Below are 20,513 nucleotides of genomic sequence, written 5' to 3'. Positions count from 1 at the left end.
AGTTTCCTGTTTAAGACATTTCCTTTTATGTGAAAAGTGAGTCCATTAAAGATTGGGTGATGGTGCTCTGTGGGAATGTGGTGTGCGTTTGAATGTCAACACACAGCAGGCCCCAGGCTTCTCTCCAGCATGTGACCCTGTTTACTCTTGTCATACCCCAGTCACCATCAGGAGTTGTCTTGTGTATTTGCTTTTTGTTCCTTCATTCCAGTCGTGTGGCCCCTCCTCAGGCCTTTCCGGATTTGCCCCCAGGCTCTCTAATCTCCCCACTCTTGTTTTCTTGTCACCAGAACCCTTAGGGCCATCTGACATTGTCTTGCTCAGTTACTTGTTGAGGATCTGTGCATCGCTGTTTGCTGCTCTATATCTAGACCTAGAACAGGGCCAGCCCTGTATGGAACAGGGGCTCAGTAGCTGGTTGGAGAGCTGGTGGGCGCTCATTACACTTAGAATCAGTTCAAACCCCCACCATGGCCCACTGCAGCTGTCCCTCTGACTACCTCTGTGCTGTCTGTGTGTCCTTCTCCCCTCCCATCCTTCCCTGGCTCACTGCCCTCCCAGCTACACCATCCTCCACTTGCCAAGCTCTTACCCACTTCCCAGCCTTTGCCCTTGTAGTCCCCTCCGCCTGGAACACTGTCTCCCTGTGCATTGTTCAGGCCTCTGCTCAAATGCCACCTCTTCACTGAGGTAGGTCCTGGTCTTTTTTTTTTTTAATTAATTTATTTAGTTTTTATTTATTTATTTTTGTCTGTGTTGGGTCTTCATTGCTGCGCACGGGCTTTCTCTAGTTGCGACAAGTGGGGGCTACTCTTCATTGCTGTGAGTGTGCTTCTCATTGATGTGGCTTCTCTTTGTTGAGGAGTACAGGCTCTAGGTGCGTGGGCTTCAGTAGTTGTGGCACATGGGCTCAGTAGTTGTGGCTTGTGGGCTCTAGAGCGCAGGCTCAGTAGTCGTGGTGCATGGGCTTAGTTGCTCCGCAGCATGTGGGATCTTCCCAGAGCAGGGCTCGAACCCATGTCCCCTGCATTGGCAGGCGGATTCTTAACCACTGCACCACTATGGAAGTCCCTCCTGGTCTTTTTAGTCCTAGCTAAAGTACCCGCTGCACCCACATGCTTGGGATCTGGCTTGGGATCATGCTTGGGATTTTCCAGGGTGTTTGAGGAGCAAAGAGGAAAAATAATCATAACAAAACAATGGTTGGGGGTGGGATGAATTGGGAGATTGGGACTGACATATACACACTAATATGTATAAAATAGATAACTAATAAGAACCTGCTATATAGCAAAAAATAAGAAAAAAACAACAATGGTAACAGTGGGCTTCCATTGGGCCCTTGATTTGCTCTGAGGGACTGTGGTTATGTTTCATTTCATTCAATCCCCCCACCTCCTCAGAGTTAGTTTCTGTTATTATACAGAATGCTTTACAGAAGAGGAACTTGAGGCTCAGAGACGTTGTTACCTGCCCAAGGTCACACAGCTCTCAAGTAGTTGAAACTCACACCTTGTCCATTGGCCACCAGAGCCTGTGTTCCCAACTATAGTAGGCTGGGAAGGACAACACCTAAATTAAACAGGTTCTGATCCCATCCAACAGCCCCAAAGCGCATGATGCTACTCTATTTGACTTTTGAGGCACCAGTGACCTTCAAGGATGTGGTTGTGACCTTCACCCCGGAGGAGTGGGAATTACTGGATCCGGCTCAGAGGACCCTGTACCGGAAGGTGATGCCGGTGATCTACAGGCTCCTGGTCTCACTGGGTAAGGCTTCTCCTCACCTCCATGGGGGGTCGGGGGGGAGACCTGCAGCCTCCTTCTCTGTTCCATCCTCTCTCTCAAGGCCCGGATGGTGGAGAAGGTCTCTGGAGCTGCCCACCCTCCTCCCCATTGTCCCTGCCATGTTCTGGGCTCGCCTTCTCCTGCCTGCTCTCCCTTTGTCTCCACCAGGGATCATCGGGCAAGAAGCATGGTCCCCCTCATGGAAGGAAGCGGGGATCCCAGGAACAGGATGTCCTGAGGAGCTGTCCTCAGGAACGTGTGCCTGTGCCCTGGCTCTGGGTTTCCTCCTGGCTTCTCTCTGTGGCTCTGCTCGTGCCACTCTCTTTTCACAACAGCTTTGGGTAGAAGTGGGCATCTCAGTCCTTGCTCTCTGAGACCCTCAAATTTCTTATCTCTACTTTTCTCTGCGTGTTTCTGTCATGCATTTTCTGTGTAGGTGTTTTGTTTGTTTGTTTGTGTTTGTGCTGTGTGGCTTGTGGGATCTTAGTTCCCCGACCAGGGATTGAACCTGGGCCCTTGGCATTGAAAGTGCAGCATCCTAACCACTGGACCACCAGGGAATTCCCCTGTGTAGGTGTTTTTGTGACAGGAAGTGACCACTTGAGCCCACACTTACCACAACCTCTCGCTCCAGCACTCAGCCCAGGCTCAGCCTGGGACCCTTATGAAAGATTCCCATGAGGGGAATCTGACTGGCCCAACCTGGTTGGGTCAGGTGACCCCACTGCCCAGTTAGCAGGGTCGTGGATGATAGGCTGATTCTCCAAGAAGGGGGAGAGTCAGGCAGGTCCCTAGGAGGCGTCTGCCATCCATGCCGCCCATCATCTTTGTAAACAACACAATATCATTTGAAAGTCTTCTTTGGCCCTCAGTGTCTGTATGACCATCCCCTTCCTCCGGCCTCCCCACACTCTCTGCTGGGACCACAGATGATTTTAGAGGACACACAGATGTATCACCAGATGGCTTTGATGGACACCCTGAGAAAGCTGTTTCCCTCCTGACTCATGGCAGGAAAATGTCTCAGCTCATGCTTCGTTCATGCCTTCCACCCATGACCGTTGCTGATTTCCCTTTTCAGCAGAGGGAGCGGCCTGCAACTTTCACACCCCTGAGCAGGCTGATGAACTCTCTGGGACTTAATCACCTTATTTTGATTTCATTGTTGTGTTTTCATGGTAACCTTTTATTTGTAGCAAGGGAAATGTTTTCCCATTTTTCTAGAGTGATTAGAGATTCCCTTTTTGAAGAAATTGATTTAAGAGGTTTGGTTGGAAGAAAAGCCTTTAGTAACAATTAGTCACAGCTAATGTCCCCCAAGCACTGATGCTGTGTCAGGCCTGTTCCAGGCACCTGCCCTGCTCTGCTCACTGAATCCTGTGAGGTGCTGGGTTTTCCTGAAGCTGCCTGACTCTGAATCCAGTTCTCTCCCCTCTGGGGACCTCCTGCCCAAAGGAATCAATCAGATTTTGGAGCAAAATATTTTATTGTGATAATTTAAACTCTCTTATATATTATTCAGTGATATTATTACATTCTTAATGTTATTACTTTAGTAAAATGCACATTCTTATGTGTCCAGCCCAGTGCATGTTTTACTCATGTACCTACTGTTGTGGCTTCCACCAGATCCATCTTTGGAGCATCTCCAGCCCCCAGCAGGCTCCCCTGCCCCATGGTATAAGGAAAACACAGCCGTGGCAGTGTTTAGTTTCTCGGGAAGATAAAATGCTAACATTTGAGCTCAACCTTAGAAGATGCCCCTTCGTGATGAGATGCAATCCTCTGCCTTTCTTGGTGGTCAAAGCCCTTTCCTTTGTGAAATGACGCTGAAAGGAGATGAAAGGTGATGTCTGTGGGAATGTCCACAGTTACCCAAATCACCACGTGGGTTTCCCCGTGTCTGCCTCTTTTGTGGTTCCTACAATGCACAAGTTGGGGAATCACCAAGAAGGCCCCTCGCACCATCCCCTGGTCCCCGACAGTTAAATCCTCACACTCACATTCCCCCCAAATCAGCAGCCCACTTTTTCCCAGCTGCTGACCCCACACAGGGCTTCTGAGCCGTTTTCTCCCCAGTGCGATGCTCAGCAGGCCGGGCTTCGGAACCGGGCTGCCTGGTGTTGAATCCCAGCTCAGTTGCCTTTGGACTGTGGCAGGTACTGAGGCCAACCTTATTATCTGTTTTCCTGCTCCTTCTCCCAGTGCACGGGTCTGCTTGGGCCTCATCCGGGTCCCTCACCAGCCACAAGATGCTGCAGCAGTAACTGGAGCAGTCGAACACCCAGTTCACCCCTTCCTTCTCCCACAGTCAAGGCTCTCCCTTCTGACTGAGCCACAGACTTAAGTCACTGGTCTGCTTGAGACTGCTGATGGTTGGGGGTACCATTTGCAAGTTGATGGAGACAAGGGCTTTCATTACTCCCAGGTGCCAGAATTACCCAGGGAGCCTTGGAAACTACTAATGCCCAGGCCTTACCCCAGAGATCTAGTTTGAACTGGTCTGTGGTGAGAATCAGGCGTCACTTGGTGAGACACACTGACTTAGATTAATTAGAAAACAGCTGCAGAAGGAGTGGGTGACTTTTCCAGTGTCCCATGGTTGCATGTGAGTGGGGTGTACACCTGCCCAGTGTTGGGTTCTATAGGATGGAGACTATTGGGTAGACATTGTCGTAGGCTGGTGTTTGCGCCTTGGTTTCAGGATCCAGGTCAGCATTTTTTTTCTTTTTTTTTGCTTGCATGGGAGCACCGTTATTCTGAAATCTTCCCTGTCCTGAATACCACACTCTATAGAGAGGGTCCTCGTGGTCTTTACAAAACACCTTTGTATTCTTCTTTGTCCTTTATCTCCATAAACAGGGCATCCTGTTCCCAAACCAGAACTGACCTACCTGTTGAATCCTGGGCAAAAGCTATGGATGGTGAAGAGAGGCTTTTCCCAAAGCTCTTCCTCAGGTGGGTTGCCAAGAGCCAGGCAGTGGGGGTCACTACAGCATGCAGACCGGGAGGGACTGCTGCCTCTGAAATTCCGTGGAAGCTTCTTGTTGGGACCTCCCTGGGGACACCAGTCACATCCAAGATGTTGAGAAGGCCAGAACCAACCTTGAACAATTATTAGATCCCTCATCCAGCCATCTCCAAGTCCTGTCCATTTTATACCCCGCATCCATTTCCTGAGTCCATCCCCTTCCTGAGCGTCACCATTACCACCATTATCAACTCTCTCGTCATCTCTTGTCTGCGTAATGCTGCACACCCTGTTGTCTCTGTTCATCTGCTCTGTGCATCCGCCCAGCTCTGTCTCCTGCAGCAGCTCTCCCAGCCATTCACCTTATTCCAAACCTTCACCACTCCCCAGCTGCTGGGCCTCATCCTATGAGAAAATTCATGTTGGAAATAAAGATTGCTTACTTCTCTTTCTCTTTCCTCAGTCCTTTCAGACTCATCTGTATCTGATTGCTGCCTACAGCTTCTGTTCTCACCTCCCTCTGAAGCTGTGACCAGTTCCTGCACCAGGAACATCTCCCGCCTTCTTGGGAATTCTTTTCATCTCCTAGTTCCTTCCTGAGCTCTAGAATGGCCTCTAATTGGTGTGACTATCTGTACAACCAGCTTCTTAGAGGAGGTGTTTCATTCTTAGAAGAAAGGTCTACAGTAGACTTCCATGCATCCCCTTCACTCTTTATTTTTTTCTGCTTTTTCAAAACTGAAGTGCAACTGACACATATCAGTATTCATGAATCTTAAAGGACTTAACCTGATGATTTTTAAAAATTTTTTTAAGATTAATTAATTAATTTTATTTTTGGCTGCGTTGGGTCTTTGTTGCTGTGCATGGGGTTTCTTTAGTTGCGGCAAGCAGGGGCTACTCTTCATTGAGGTGTGCAGGCTTCTCATTGCAGTGGCTTCTCTTGTTGTGGAATACAGGCTCTAGGTGCAGGCTCTAGGCTTCAGTTGTTGTGGCATGCAGGCTCAGTAGTTGTGGCACACGGGCTTAGTTGCTCCATGGCATGTGGGATCTTCCTGGACCAGGGCTCAAACCTATGTCCCCTGCATTGGCAGGTGGGTTCTTAACCACTGCGCCACCAGGGAAGTCCCAACCTGATGAATTTTTACACATGAATAAATCCAAGTAACCACCATTCAGGTCAAGATACAGACCTTAGGAGGCTCCTTGTGAGCCCTCCTAGTCCATACTACCACCTACGAAGGTAACCTCCAATACTCAGACACCGTCAGTGAGTTTTCACTGTCCTCGAGTCGATAAAACAGAACTTCATAGTATGTTTTCTGCCCATCTTCTATTGATCATCAGGATGTCTATGAGATTCATTAATGTGGTTGCAAATAGTTGGAGTGTGATATTTTCATACTGTGTAGTATCTCATTACAGTAATATATTGCAGTTTATCCATTCTCCTGTTGATGTACATCAGAGTTGTTACCCTTTTTTTGGATGTCATGAACAAAACTGCTATGAGCTGGTCTGTTGGGCATATACCCAGGATTGGACTGGCTCAGACATGGGATAGGTGTATATTCAACTTTAAGAGAAACCGCCAGACAATTTCCAGTGTGGTTGACCATCCCGCACTCCCACCAGCCATGTATGAGAGTTCCCATTGCTCCACATTCTCATCAGTGCTTGGTGTCATCTCCTTACTCTTTGTGGCACTCTAGAGGAGAGTCTCAGGACCACAACACTGAAGCTGAAGTCTCTCTTTCTTATCCCCATACCTCCAGCACAGAGATAACCATTTTGCATAATTTGGATTTATTATTCATTCCTTGTTTTGTGGTAACTTATGTTATTACAAAATCTATTTCCTTGTAGATGTAGAGCTATTCAGATACTGTTTCTTCTTATGTTAGTTTTGGTATGTTGTGTCTTTCAATCGGTCCACTTCATCTAAATGTTCAATCCATTACTTTTTTTAAAAAATAAATTTATTTATTTATTTATTTATTTATTTTTGGCTGCATTGGGTCTTTGTTGCTACGCGCGGGCTTTTCTCTAGTTGCGGTGAGCAGGGGCTACTCTGTTTCCGTGCGTGGGCTTCTCATTGTGGTGGCTTCTTTTGTTGCAGAGCATGGGCTCTAGGTGTGTGGGCTTCAGTAGTTGTGGTACGTAGGCTCAGTAGTTGTGGCTCATGGGCTCTAGAGCACAGGCTCAGTAGTTGTGGTGCACAGGCTTAGTTGCTCCGTGGCATGTGGGATCTTCCCAGACCAGGACTCGAACCCATGTACCCTGAATTGGCAGGTGGATTCTTAATCACTGCACTACCAGGGAAGTCCCAATCCATTAGTTTTTTGGTTTTTTTTTTCAACATCTTTATTGAATTATAATTGCTTTACAGTGGTGTATTAGTTTCTGCTTTATAACAAAGTGAATCAGTTATACATATACATATGTTCCCATATCACTTCCCTCTTGCATCTCCCTCACTCCCACCCTCCCTATCCCACCCCTCTAGGTGGTCACAAAGCACCGAGCTGATCTCCCTGTGCTATGCAGCTGCTTCCCTCTAGCTATCTATTTTATATTTGGTAGTGTATAGATGTCCATGACACTCTCTCACCCTGTCACATCTCACCCCTCCCCCTCCCCATATCCTCAAGTCCATTCTCTAGTAGGTCTGTGTCTTCATTCCCGTCTTGCCACTAGGTTCTTCATGGCCTTTTTTTTTTTTCCCTTAGATTCCATATATATGTGTTAGCGTACTGTATTTGTTTTTCTCTTTCTGACTTACTTCACTCTGTATGACAGACTCTAACTCCATCCACCTCATTACAAATACCTCCATTTCATTTCTTTTTATGGCTGAGTAATATTCCGTTGTATATATGTGCCACATCTTCTTTATCCATTCATCCGATGATGGACACTTAGGTTGCTTCCATGTCCTGGCTATTGTAAATAGAGCTGCAATGAACATTTTGGTACATGACTCTTTTTGAACTACGGTTTTCTCAGGGTATATGCCCAGTAGTGGGATTGCTGGGTCGTATGGTAGTTCTATTTGTAGTTTTTTAAGGAACCTCCATACTGTTCTTCATAGTGGCTGTATCAATTTACATTCCCACCAACAGTGCAAGAGTCTTCCCTTTTCTCCACACCCTCTCCAGCATTTATTGTTTCTAGATTTTTTGATGATGGCCATTCTGACCGGTGTGAGATGATACCTCATTGTAGTTTTGATTTGCATTTCTCTAATGATTAATGATGTTGAGCATTCTTTCGTGTGTCTCTTGGCAATCTGTATATCTGCTTTGGAGAAATGTCTATTTAGGTCTTCTGCCCATTTTTGGGTTGGGTTGTTCATTTTTTTGTTATTGAGCTGCATGAGCTGCTTGTAAATCTTGGAGATTAATCCTTTGTCAGTTGCTTCATTTGCAAATATTTTCTCCCATTCTGAGGGTTGTCTTTTGGTCTTGTTTATGGTTTCCTTTGCTGTGCAAAAGCTTTTAAGTTTCATTAGGTCCCATTTGTTTATTTGTGTTTTTATTTCCATTTCTCTAGGAGCTGGGTCAAAAAGAATCTTGCTGTGATTTATGTCATAGAGTGTTCTGCCTATGTTTTCCTCTAAGAGTTTGATAGTGTCTGGCCTTACACTTAGGTCTTTAATCCATTTTGAGTTTATTTTTGTGTATGGTGTCAGGGAGTGTTCTAATTTCATACTTTAACATGTATCTGTCCAATTTTCCCAGCACCACTTATTGAAGAGGCTGTCTTTTCTCCACTGTATATGCTTGCCTCCTTTATCAAAGATAAGGTGACCCATATGTGCGTGGGTTTATCTCTGGGCTTTCTATCCTGTTCCATTGATCTATATTTCTGTTTTTGTGCCAGTACCAAACTGTCTTGATTACTGTAGCTTTGTAATATAGTCTGAAGTCAGGGAGCCTGATTCCTCCAGCTCCATTTTTCGTTCTCAAGATTGCTTTGGCTATTCGGGGTCTTTTGTGTCTCCATACAAATTGTGAAATTTTTTGTTCTAGTTCTGTGAAAAATGCCAGTGGTAGTTTGATAGAGATTGCATTGAATCTGTAGATTGCTTTGGGTAGTAGAGTCATTTTCACAATGTTGATTCTTCCAATCCAAGAACATGGTATATCTCTCCATCTATTTGTATCATCTTTAATTTCTTTCATCAGTGTCCTATACTTTTCTGCATACAGGTCTTTTGTCTCCTTAGGTAGGTTTATTCCTAGATATTTTATTCTTTTTGTTGCAATGGTAAACGGGAGTGTTTTCTTAATTTCACTTCCAGATTTTTCATCATTAGTGTATAGGAATGCAAGAGCTTTCTGTGCATTAATTTTGTATCCTGCTACTTTACCAAATTCATTGATTAGCTCTAGTAGCTTTCTGGTAACATCTTTAGGATTCTCTGTGTATAGTATCATGTCATCTGCAAACAGTGACAGATTTACTGATTCTTTTCCACTTTGGATTCCTTTTATTTCTTTTTCTTCTCTGATTGCTGTGGCTAACACTTCCAAAACTATGTTGAATAATAGTGGTGAGAGTGGGCAACCTTGTTTGTTCCTGATCTTAGTGGAAATGGTTTCAGTTTTTCACCATTGAGGACAATGTTGGCTGTGGGTTTGTCATATATGGCCTTTATTATGTTGAGGAAAGTTCCCTCTATGCCTACTTTCTGCAGGGCTTTTATCATAAATGGGTGTTGAATTTTGTCGAAAGCTTTCTCTGCATCTATTGAGATGATCATATGGTTTTTCTCCTTCAATTTGTTAATGTGATGTATCACATTGATTGATTTGCGTATATTGAAGAATCCTTGCATTCCTGGGATAAACCCCACTTGATCATGGTGTATGATCCTTTTAATGTGCTGTTGGATTCTGTTTGCTGGTATTTTGTTGAGGATTTTTGCATCTATGTTCATCAGTGATATTGGCCTGTAGTTTTCTTTCTTTGTGACATCTTTGCCTGGTTTTGGTATCAGGGTGATGCTGGCCTCGTAGAATGAGTTTGGGAGTGTTCCTCCCTCTGCAATATTTTGGAAGAGTTTGAGAAGGATAGGTGTTAGCTCCTCTCTAAATGTTTGATAGAATTCGCCTGTGAAGCCATCTGGTCCTGGGCTTTTGTTTGTTGGAAGATTTTTAATCACAGTTTCAATTTCAGTGCTTGTGATTGGTCTGTTCATATTTCCTATTTCTTCCTGGTTCAGTCTCGGCAGGTTGTGCATTTCTAAGAATCTGTCCATTTCTTCCAGGTTGTCCATTTTATTGGCATAGAGTTGCTTGTAGTACTCTCTCATGATCGTTTGTATTTCTGCAGTGTCAGTGGTTACTGCTCCTTTTTCATTTCTAATTCTATTGATTTGAGTCTTCTCCCTTTTTCTCTTGATGAGTCTGGCTAATGGTTTATCAATTTTGTTTATCTTCTCGAGGAACCAGCTTTTAGTTTCATTGATTTTTGCTATTGTTTCCTTCATTTCTTTTTCATTTATTTCTGATCTGATCTTTATGATTTCTTTCCTTCTGCTAGCTTTGGGGTTTTTTTTTTGCTCTTCTTTCTCTAATTGCTTTAGGTGCAAGGTTAGGTTGTTTATTCGAGATGTTTCCTGTTTCTTGATGTAGGCTTGTATTGCTATAAACTTCCCTCTTAGAACTGCTTTTGCTGCATCCCATAGGTTTTGGGTCGTCGTGTCTCCATTGTCATTTGTTTCTAGGTATTTTTTGATTTCCCCTTTGATTTCTTCAGTGATCACTTCGTTATTAAGTAGTGTATTGTGTAGCCTCCATGTGTTTGTATTTTTTACAGATCTTTTCCTGTAATTGATATCTAGCCTCATAGCGTTGTGGTCGGAAAAGATACTTGATACGATATCAGTTTTCTTAAATTTACCAAGGCTTGATTTGTGACCCAAGGTATGATCTATCCTGGAGAATGTTCCATGAGCAGTTGAGAAAAATGTGTATTCTGTTGTTTTTGGGTGTAATGTCCTATAAATATCAATTAAGTCCATCTTGTTTAATATATCATTTAAAGCTTGTGTTTCCTTGTTTATTTTCATTTTGGATGATCTGTCCATTGGTGAAAGTGGGGTGTTAAAGTCCCCTACTATGATTGTGTTACTGTTGATTTACCCTTTTATGGCTGTTAGTATTTGCCTTATGTATCGAGGTGCTCCTATGTTGGGTGCATAAATATTTACAATTGTTATACCTTCCTCTTGGATCGATCCCTTGATCGTTATATAGTGTCCTTCTTTGTCTCTTGTAATAGTCTTTATGTTAAAGTCTGTTTTTTCTGATATGAGAATTGCTACTCCAGCTTTCTTTTGATTTCCATTTGCATGGAATATCTTTTTCCATCCCCTCACTTTCAGTCTGTATGTGTCTCTAGGTCTGAAGTGGGTCTCTTGTAGACAGCATATATATGGGTCTTGTTTTTGTATCCATTCAGCCAGTCTGTGTCTTTTGGTGGGAGCATTTAATCCATTTACATTTAAGGTAATTATCAATATGTATGTTCCTATTCCCATTTTCTTAAATATTTTGGGTTTGTTATTGTAGGTGTTTTCCTTCTCTTGTGTTTCTTGCCTAGAGAAGTTCCTTTAGCATTTGTTGTAGAGCTGGTTTAGTGGTGCTGAACTCTCTCAGCTTTTGCTTGTCTGTAAAGGTTTTAATTTCTCCATCAAATCTGAATGAGATCCTTGCTGGGTAGAGTAACCTTGGCTGTAGGTTTTTCTCCTTCATCACTTTAAGTATATCCTGCCACTCCCTTCTGGCTTGCAGATTTTCTGCTGAAAGATCAGCTGTTAACCTTATGGGGATTCCCTTGTGTGTTATTTATTGTTTTTCCCTTGCTGCTTTTAATATGTTTTCTTTATATTTAATTTTTGGCAGTTTGATTAATATGTGTCTTGGCGTGTTTCTCCTTGGATTTATACTGTATGGGACTCTCTGTGCTTCCGGGACTTGATTAACCATTTCCTTTCCCATATTAGGGAAGTTTTCAATATAATCTCTTCAAATATTTTCTCAGTCCCTTTCTTTTTCTCTTCTTCTTCTGGGACCCCTATAATTCGAATGTTGGTGCGTTTACTGTTGTCCCAGAGGTCTCTTAGACTGTCCTCAGTTCTTTTCATTCTTTTTTCTTTATTCTGCTCTGCAGTATTTATTTCCACTCTTTTATCTTCCAGGTCACTTATCCGTTCTTCTGCCTCAGTTATTCTGCTATTGATCCCGTCTAGAGTATTTTTAATTTCATTTATTGTGTTTTTCATTGTTGCTTGGTTCCTCTTTAGTTCTTCTACGTCCTTGTTAAATGTTTCTTGCATTTTGTCTATTCTATTTCCAAGATTTTGGATCATCTTTACTGTCATTATTCTGAATTCTTTTTCAGGTAGACTGCCTATTTCCTCTTCATTTGTTAGGTCTGGTGTGTTTTGACCCTGCTCCTTCACCTGCTGTGTGTTTTTTTGTCTTCTCATTTTGCTTATCTTACTGTGTTTGGGGTCTCCTTTTCACAGGCTGCAGGTTCCTAGTTCCCGTTGTTTTTGGTATCTGTCCCCAGTGGCTAAGGTTGGTTCAGTGGGTTGTGTAGGCTTCCTGATGGAGGGGCCTAGTGCCTGTGTTCTGGTGAATGAGGTTGGATCTTGTCTTTCTGGTGGGCATGTCCACGTCTGGTGGTGTGTTTTGGGGTGTCTGTGGCCTTATTATGATTTTAGGCAGCCTCTCTGCTAATGGAAGGGGCTGTGTTCCTGTCTTGCTAGTTGTTTGGCATAGGGTGTCCAGCACTGTAGCTTGCTGGTCGTTGAGTGAAGCTGGGTCTTGATGTTGAGATGGAGATCTCTGAGAGATTTTCGCCATTTGGCATTACGTGGAGCTGGGAGGTCTCTTGTGGACCAGTGTCCTGAAGTTGGCTCTCCCACCTCAGAGGCACAGCCCTGATGCCTGGCTGGAGCACCAAGAGCCTTTCATCCACACGGCTCAGAATAAAAGGGAGAAAAAATAGAAAGAAAGAGGATCAAATAAAATAAAATAAAGCTATTATAGTAAAAAATAAGAAAAAAAATTATTAAGAATAAATTTATTAAGAAAAAAATTTTTTAATTTTTAAAAATAGATTTATAAATTTTTTATAATAAAAATAAGAAAAAAATTAAGAAAATTTATTAAGAAAAAAATTTTTTAATTTTTTAAAATAAAAAATATGAAAAAACTCATTAAAAATTTTTTTTACATTTTTTAAAAAATAGAATCGGCTCGGTGCTTTGTGACCACCTAGAGGGGTGGGATGGGGAGGGTGGGAGGGAGGGAGATGCAGGAGGGAAGAGAGATGGGAACATGTTGTATATGTATAACTGATTCACTTTGTTGTAAGGCAGAAGCTGACACACCATTGTAAGGCAATTATACTTCAATAAAGATGTTTAAAAAAAATAGAAAATAAGGAAAAAATTATTAAGAAAACATTTATTAGGAAAAAAAATTTTTTTAAGTAAACAAACAAAAAAAAAACGGACGGACCTAACCCTAGGACTAATGGTGAAAGCAAAGCTATACAGACAAAATCTCACCCAGAAGCATACACGTATACACTCACTAAAAAAGGAAAAGGGGAAAAATTAATATATCCTGCTCCCAAAGTCCACCTCCTGAATTTGCCAATCCATTAGTTTTTAAAATTGTTTTATCATACCTGTGTGTATATATGTGCGTATACCTAGGCAATATATTGTGTAGTTTTTTTTTTTCCTCAAACTTTATAAAAGCAGTATTCTCTAGCCATCTGAGCTGGCTTTTTTATTCAGTGTTATGTTACTAATATTTATCATACATGTAGTTGTAGTTCACTCATGTTCTTCAGCTGTAAAATATGCTGTTGCATGAATATACCACAGAATATTCATTCTCTTGGACATTTACTTTTTCCCAGTTTTTCACTCTTACAAACAATGCTGCTGTGAAAATTCTTCCACATGTGTCCTTGTGCACATGTGCAGGAGTTTCTCTCTTTTTTTAAAATAAATTTATTTTATTTTTGACTGCATTGGGTCTTCGTTGCTGCATGCGGGCTTTCTCTAGTTGCGGTGAGTGGAGGCTTTTCTTTGTTGTGGTGCACAGGCTTCTCATTGCGGTGGCTTCTCGTTGCGGAGCACAGGCTCTAGGCGCGCGGGCTTCAGTAGTTGTGGCACGCGGGCTCAGTAGTTGTGGCACGCGGGCTCAGTAGTTGTGGCACACGGGCTTAGTTGCTCCGCAGCATGTGGGATCTTCCCGGACCAGGGCTCGAACCCGTGTCCCCTGCATTGGCAGGTGGATTCTTAACTGCTGCGCCACCAGGTACACCCAGGAGTTTCTCCTGATATTGTCCCTAGGAGTGGAATTTTGGATAACTAGGTGCCTGGAACATTAAGATGATACCCAGTTGTTTTCTTTTTCTTTTTTTGTTTTTTGGTCGCACTGCACAGCATGTGGGATCTTAGTTCCCAGACCAGGGATTGAACCCATGCCCCTTGCATTGGAAGCGTGGAGTCTTAACCACTGGGCCACCAGGGAAGTCCTATCCAGTTGTTTTCTGAAAGTGGATATAATAATTTTCACTTCCAATGTCTGAGCGATTTCATTGGCCCATATCCTCTCCAATATCTGATATTGCCAGGCTCCTTAATTGTTGCCAGTCAAGTGGATGTAAGAGTATCTCAGCGTAGTTTGTTTTGCAGCCCTTCATTACTAAGAAAGTTGAGCAACTCTTTATTTGTTTAGTGGCCACATGTGTGTTGTCTTTTACTAATGTCAGTTTATGAATTTTTTTGCCACAACTTTCTATTAAGATGGTTGCTCTCCTCTTTTAGATTTATCAGATTTTTTACATATTCCTGACACTAAACTTTTACCCATCATATGTGCTGCAGTTGTTTTCTACTAGCATTAAGCTTGCATTTTTATTGTCTTTAAAGTATCTTTTGGTGAAAAGAAATTCATATTTTGTTTAGTCATGTCAATTTATCTTTTGTTTTATGATTTCTGCTTTTCATGTCTTGCTAGGAAATCTTTTCCTACACCAAAGTAAAAAAGATATTCTATTTTTATATTGCTTACGAAAATATTTTGAAATTTGGCTTCTGCCATTTAAGTTGTAACGAATCTGGAATTAACTTTCTGTGTGGTGTGAAGTGGAAATGCAAGAACTTTTTTCCTCATCTGGGAAATCAGTTTTTTAGCTGCATATTTTGTATAGTCCCTTCTTTTCCCACTAATCTGCTATGCCACCTCTGCTGTATCTCTGTCTATACCTCCACCATCCTCACATGCCCTGCAGTTTCCTGGACATCCAGTATTCTCTCTAGACTCTGCACCTTTGTACACTCTGTCTCCTTTGGCTGTGATGCCTTCTTACTTTCTGTGTCTGTATCTGGTAACTACTCCTAGTTATTTAGGACTCAGACCTCAAGACACCTCTTCTGGGAATCCTCCCCTGATATCTTTTTCTCATCTGGGCTGGGTTAGATGCCCCCTTTTCAGTGTTCTTGTAGCACCACGTGACGTCCTTTCTCAGAACAAATACAGCACACACAGTATCATCATTACCCTCTCCTTGGACAGTGAGGAGGGGACTCCACTCTACCTTCTCTGGCCCCTGCCCCAAATTCTCCTTGAGGCTGTCCCTTTAAAGGTGTCACGAATCCAAGGACTAGCAAAAAACAAAACAAAACAAAACAAAACCCTGAGTTTCAGAAATGTGAAAACCCAGCTGGTGTCAGGTATCAGGGGCACATCTCCATCTTCCTTTTCCTGCTGGCTTGGTGATTTTTATTTCTTCTGTGTTGGTATTGCTAATATGTGTCTTTTGTGTATTGGATTCCCTTCAGGTGACAAAGCAAAAACCAAGACCACAGAGACTACTGCTTCTCAGCCAGCCTTGTTTGATGGATGCTTAGTCCAAACGTCACTGACTCAGGAAGGCTTCAGTGTTTCTACTTTGGGGCAAGCCAGGAAACCAGAAGAAGTATCAGAAAAGCAGGGAGGGCACGTGAGGACAGGAACAGTCCTTCACAAGAAAACCCTCCCTGGAAAGGTGAACCCTGACTGTGGTGATTTGGAAATACGTGACAGTCTGTGTTCAAAAGATTTACAGGATAGAGTGTCTACAGCAAATGCTTCTCATGAGTGTGAGTCACGTGGATCAAGGGAAGACCCGTTGTTTCATGGAGGGAAGAATGCCTACAGATGCAAAGCATGTGGGAAAGGGTTTGTCAAGAATCACTTCCTTGTTCGACATCAGTGAATTCACACTAGAGTACAACCCTATAAATGCAAAAAATGTGGGAAGCCCACATTTTTAGCTCACTGGACACTACAGCATTCACATTGGGGAGAAACGCTGTGGGTGCGTCGAGTGTGGGAAAGCCTTCAGCCGCAGGTCACACCTCACGGAGCACCAGCGGATTCACAGTGGAGAGAAGCCCTATGTGTGCAGTGAATGCGGAAGGGCCTTCGCCCACCAGTCTGATTTCATTTGGCATAAGAGAACCCACGCTGGAGAGAAACCCTTTGAGTGCAAAGAATGTGGGAAAGCGTTTAGTGACAGCTCTTCTGTAACTCGACACATGAGGTGTCACTCTAGGGAGAAGCCTTATGAGTGCAGTGAGTGTGGAAAGAGCTACAGCTACAGCTCAACCCTCACCACCCATCAAAAGATTCATAGTGGGGTGAAATCCTACGAGTGTAATAGATGTGGAAAGGCCTTTTACCAGAAGGCAGAGCTCAGACAACATCAGAGATCTCATACTGGGGACAGATTTTTCTAAAGTACCTATTGTGGCAAATAGTTTGGCCAGAGGAAAAATGTTCCTTGGCATATGAGAGTTCATACCCAAGAGAAGCCCTGGTCTCCCTCACATGCTCAGTTCTTGCTTGACTGTGGTGTTACCTTTAGCTAGAGCTGAGCCCTTGCACTGCAGAAATGGAGGCCAGTCTCTCCCAAAACATGACTTGGTTCTCAGCAGAGGGACCTTCTTTCCACACCTGAAAGCTCTTTGCTATGACGTGGCCTATACAGAGACCTGCGACTATTTGTCCCAGAGCAGGAGTGGTATGCATTCCAGTGGATGAAGGACCCCCTTCCCTAATGGCCTGTGTCTCCCCATCTAATTTTCTGTGTACAGAGGGGCCTGCTGTGTTCCTGCTAGTATGATGGGCAGGAGTCATGAGAACCCCATCCTTTCTCCCCATTACCTCACACAGTGTCCTGGGTCCTGGGTCATGGAGACACATCGGTGATTGAGACATGGGTCTTGCTGTTTAGAATGGGAAATACACATGATAACACACAGGTGAGGTATATCAACTCTGTTGCCGTGACAGTAACATGCTTATGATCCCCATCCAGCATAATGAAGAACAAGGTCAAAACTTAGGTATGGAGGGGCTCCCCTGGTGGCTCAGTGGTTAAGAATCCACCTGCCAATGCAGGGGACATGGGTTTGAGCCCTGGTCCAGGAAGATCCCACATGCCGTGGAGCAACTAAGCCCATGTGCCACAGCTACTGAGCCTGCACTCTAGAGCCCATGAGCCACAATTACTGAGCCTGCATGCCACAACTACTGAAGCCCGCACCTACAGCCTGTGCTCTGCAACAAGAGAAGCCACCACAATGAGAAGCCAGCGTACCGCAATGAAGAGTAGCCCCTGCTTGCCACAACTAGGGAAAGCCTACGTGCAGCAACGAAGACTCAACACAGCCAAAAATAAATAAATTTAAGACTTAGGCATGGAGGACAGATGTGATCAGGAAGAGTGGTCTAGTGGCTGGCTACAAGCTTGGACTCTGGGGACAATTGGGATTCCAATGCTCCTGATCTGTGCCCATCACCAGCTGGATGACCTTGGTCATGTTGCTTCCTCACAAGCCTCTCTTCGTGTCTGTAAAAGTGGAAAGATGTATGTTAAATTGTAAAGCATGGGAAGAGGAACAGATGGTATACAAGGATGATATCGTGCAGACCCATGAGGGATGGAAGAGCCCCAGCCATGTTTGAAGATGGAGAAGAGCACTCCTTGCAAAGGGAACAACATGTACCAAGATCCTGAGGCAGGCAAGAGCCGGAATTGTTGGGGGAAATAGCTGAAGACCAGTGTGTCCAAGGGAGACAAGTGGGCAGTGAGATGGAGGGTGCAGGGCCCAACACACATCATGAGAAATGTGGATTTTATTGCAACTGCTCTGGGAGGCTCAGGAAGGGATTCAGCAGGACAGTGGAATGATGTTATTTGTCTCTAAATCTCCCTTTGGCTGCTCTGTGGGGAATGAGGAGAATCAAAAACTGATGTGGGAGAGAGGAAAGAGGCCACTTTAGTCCAGGAGTATGTTGACAGTGGACTGGCCCAGGATGGTGGTATTGGAGATGATGGGATGAGGATGACCTGGGACACGTTAAGAGGCAGAGCTGACATTACATGTGCATCATTTGGATGCTGGGGTGGGCCCCAGGGAATGACTTTTCCCCCTCAGTCCTCAAGAGAGAGCCCTCTGCATTCATGGGAAACGTGAGTCATGGCTTGGCCTTGTGTTCCATTTTCTTGAGCAGCACCTAGCAAGTGTGTTGAGTGAGCAAGTGAAGCTGAAGGTCCCTTTCTGGGACACAGAAAAGGCAGGATGATTCCTTGTCCCCATGATGGTAGTATGGGCAGTTGAATTTTCCGTGACCTTATTTCTCTGACCAAGGAGGGGCCCTGGCCCTGCCCAGATTAGATGACTTTAGGCAGGAGGGTGCGTAGAGCAGTGATGAGACTTGAATCACTTCAGGCACTATTCTCAACTGTGCTACTTACTGGTGGCCATTACTCAGGGCAACTCAGGGACCTTTTGGGTTCTTGGTTTCCTCCCCTGTATACTGGGAGATCGAATAACCATTTGAACCCTCATTTTCATTATTTACGAAACAAGTGTGTTGGCCATCCCACTTTACCAGGTTGTGCAGGTTAAAGGATAGTGTTGTAAAGTGCCTGTCACAGTGTTGGGTATGTGTATATGCTTAAAAGTCAGCTATTGTAACTCATATGTTACTCCTTTGGCTTATCCTATTCCTTCCTCACCAGAAGATGTGCTGATGGGATTTCTAGTACAAATATACTGCAGTTCCTGATGGCATCTCAGCAGATTTTAGTTCTTAAGAAGCTTGATAATGGGCTCTAGTGACATTCTGCATAAGGTCTTGGTTCCCCGTCAGGCAAAGCCAAGAGTTTTCCCTGCCCCTTGTTTTTTTTTCACTGGTGGAGATGGTGTGGCTTAGGATGCCATGGAATATTAGTTGTGCTTTGAATGGACATTTAAACCTCCCCTTGAAAATCCCTTGTGAAGGGAATTTTGAGCCATCAAAAAGTACTTACTGCTAATTTAATTTATTCCATGTTTATTTAATGTAATAGTTGATATACGTAATTTGGGTTTAAATATGTCCTCTTATTTTTCGGATTTCTTTGTGTCACTTGTTCTTTCTATGCCTGCCCCCCTCCACACCAAAAAAAACTTTCTATTACTTACAGATTTTCTTTATTCTAGTTTGGAAAGCATGTACTCTAATTCTGTTTGTTATTGTCTAAGCTGAGATTTACAAGCACTTATTTAAAGAGTACAGAGTTATACATACTTTTTCCTCTTCCCAGGCTATATAAGGGACTTGGAACATTAACCAATACGTCCTATCTCAGTATATGTGTTGAGACTTTGTGTTAATTCCATTATTGTAACTCCAAAAGGAAGTGTTATTACTGTTTAATACAAATCCTGAGCAGTTGTATCCATCCACATATGCATTCCCCTCTTGGATCCTCTATTGCAGATCTTTCATCTGGGATCAGTTTCCAAATTCTTAAATATAAACTTTAGGATTTCATTTTATGATTGCTAATCTTCCATTAAATTTCCCATTTGGGGCTCAAAATAGTCATACTCTTTCTTGAAAGACAGCTTTGCTGTGTATGGAAATCTAGATTGGCAGGTTTTTTTCTTCATCAGGTCCTCGAATAGTTCCTTCCACTGTATTCCAGAACCATAATTATATTGGGAGTGAGTGGCAACTTACTTTGTTTATAGCCTTCTGGTCTTAGTTTAGATTATTAACAGAAATACTAACATTAACATGGAGGAATGGGGTTTGGGGTTATCACCCCCAAAGTAATAAATAGTGCTGAATGTGTAAGAATAATAATAAAATGGATTATCTGGTGACTAAACTGATGGATTGTGTTAGAAACTGGGTAGATGCTCTCCTATCGAATTTTCTCTTTATGGACGCCCTGCTTCCCTTGTATGGGCCATGTAAATGAGCTTGGGGCAATGGAATATGGGCAGAAGTGATCCTGAAATTATGTCTTCTAATTTTTGCTCCTCCAGTGGGATATCCCCTTGGGTATTAGTGGTTCAGTTCTCACACTTGCTCAGGATTTAGTGCCCTCTTGGGAACTGCAGTTTCAGGCTACCTATGGACTGATGGTGGGGTGGGACCCTTGTACTGGCAATATTAGCAAATTCCCTGATGATACTGATGCTACTGCTGGTTTGGGAACAACTGAATTAGAGCGGGCTCTAGAGCGCAGGCTCAGTAGTTGTGGCGCACCTGGTTAGTTGCTCCGAGGCATGTGGGATCTTCCCAGACCAGGGATTGAATCCCTGTCCCCTGCAGGTGGATTCTTAGCCACTGTGCCACCAGGGAAGTCCCTCGTTTTGTTTTTTAATTATATA

The 20,513-nt window shown here is 43.5% G+C and overlaps 1 non-coding gene and 1 pseudogene across 1 annotated transcript; one reads left to right on the top strand and one right to left on the bottom strand.

The window, feature by feature from the left end:
• The first annotated feature begins 1,619 nt into the window (after window positions 1-1,619).
• On the top strand, window positions 1,620-19,991 carry LOC137752524 (zinc finger protein 599-like; annotated as a pseudogene).
• Window positions 2,276-2,348, bottom strand: TRNAE-UUC (transfer RNA glutamic acid (anticodon UUC)). Its single transcript has one exon. It is a non-coding gene; the product is annotated as a tRNA-Glu (tRNA).
• Window positions 19,992-20,513: the final 522 nt, after the last annotated feature.

Source organism: Eschrichtius robustus, chromosome 19 (genome assembly GCF_028021215.1).
Source record: "Eschrichtius robustus isolate mEscRob2 chromosome 19, mEscRob2.pri, whole genome shotgun sequence".
Classification (NCBI taxonomy): Eukaryota; Metazoa; Chordata; class Mammalia; order Artiodactyla; family Eschrichtiidae; genus Eschrichtius; species Eschrichtius robustus.
The sequence above is the reverse complement of the archived record's forward strand: the minus strand, read 5'-3'. Positions and strand labels throughout refer to the sequence as shown.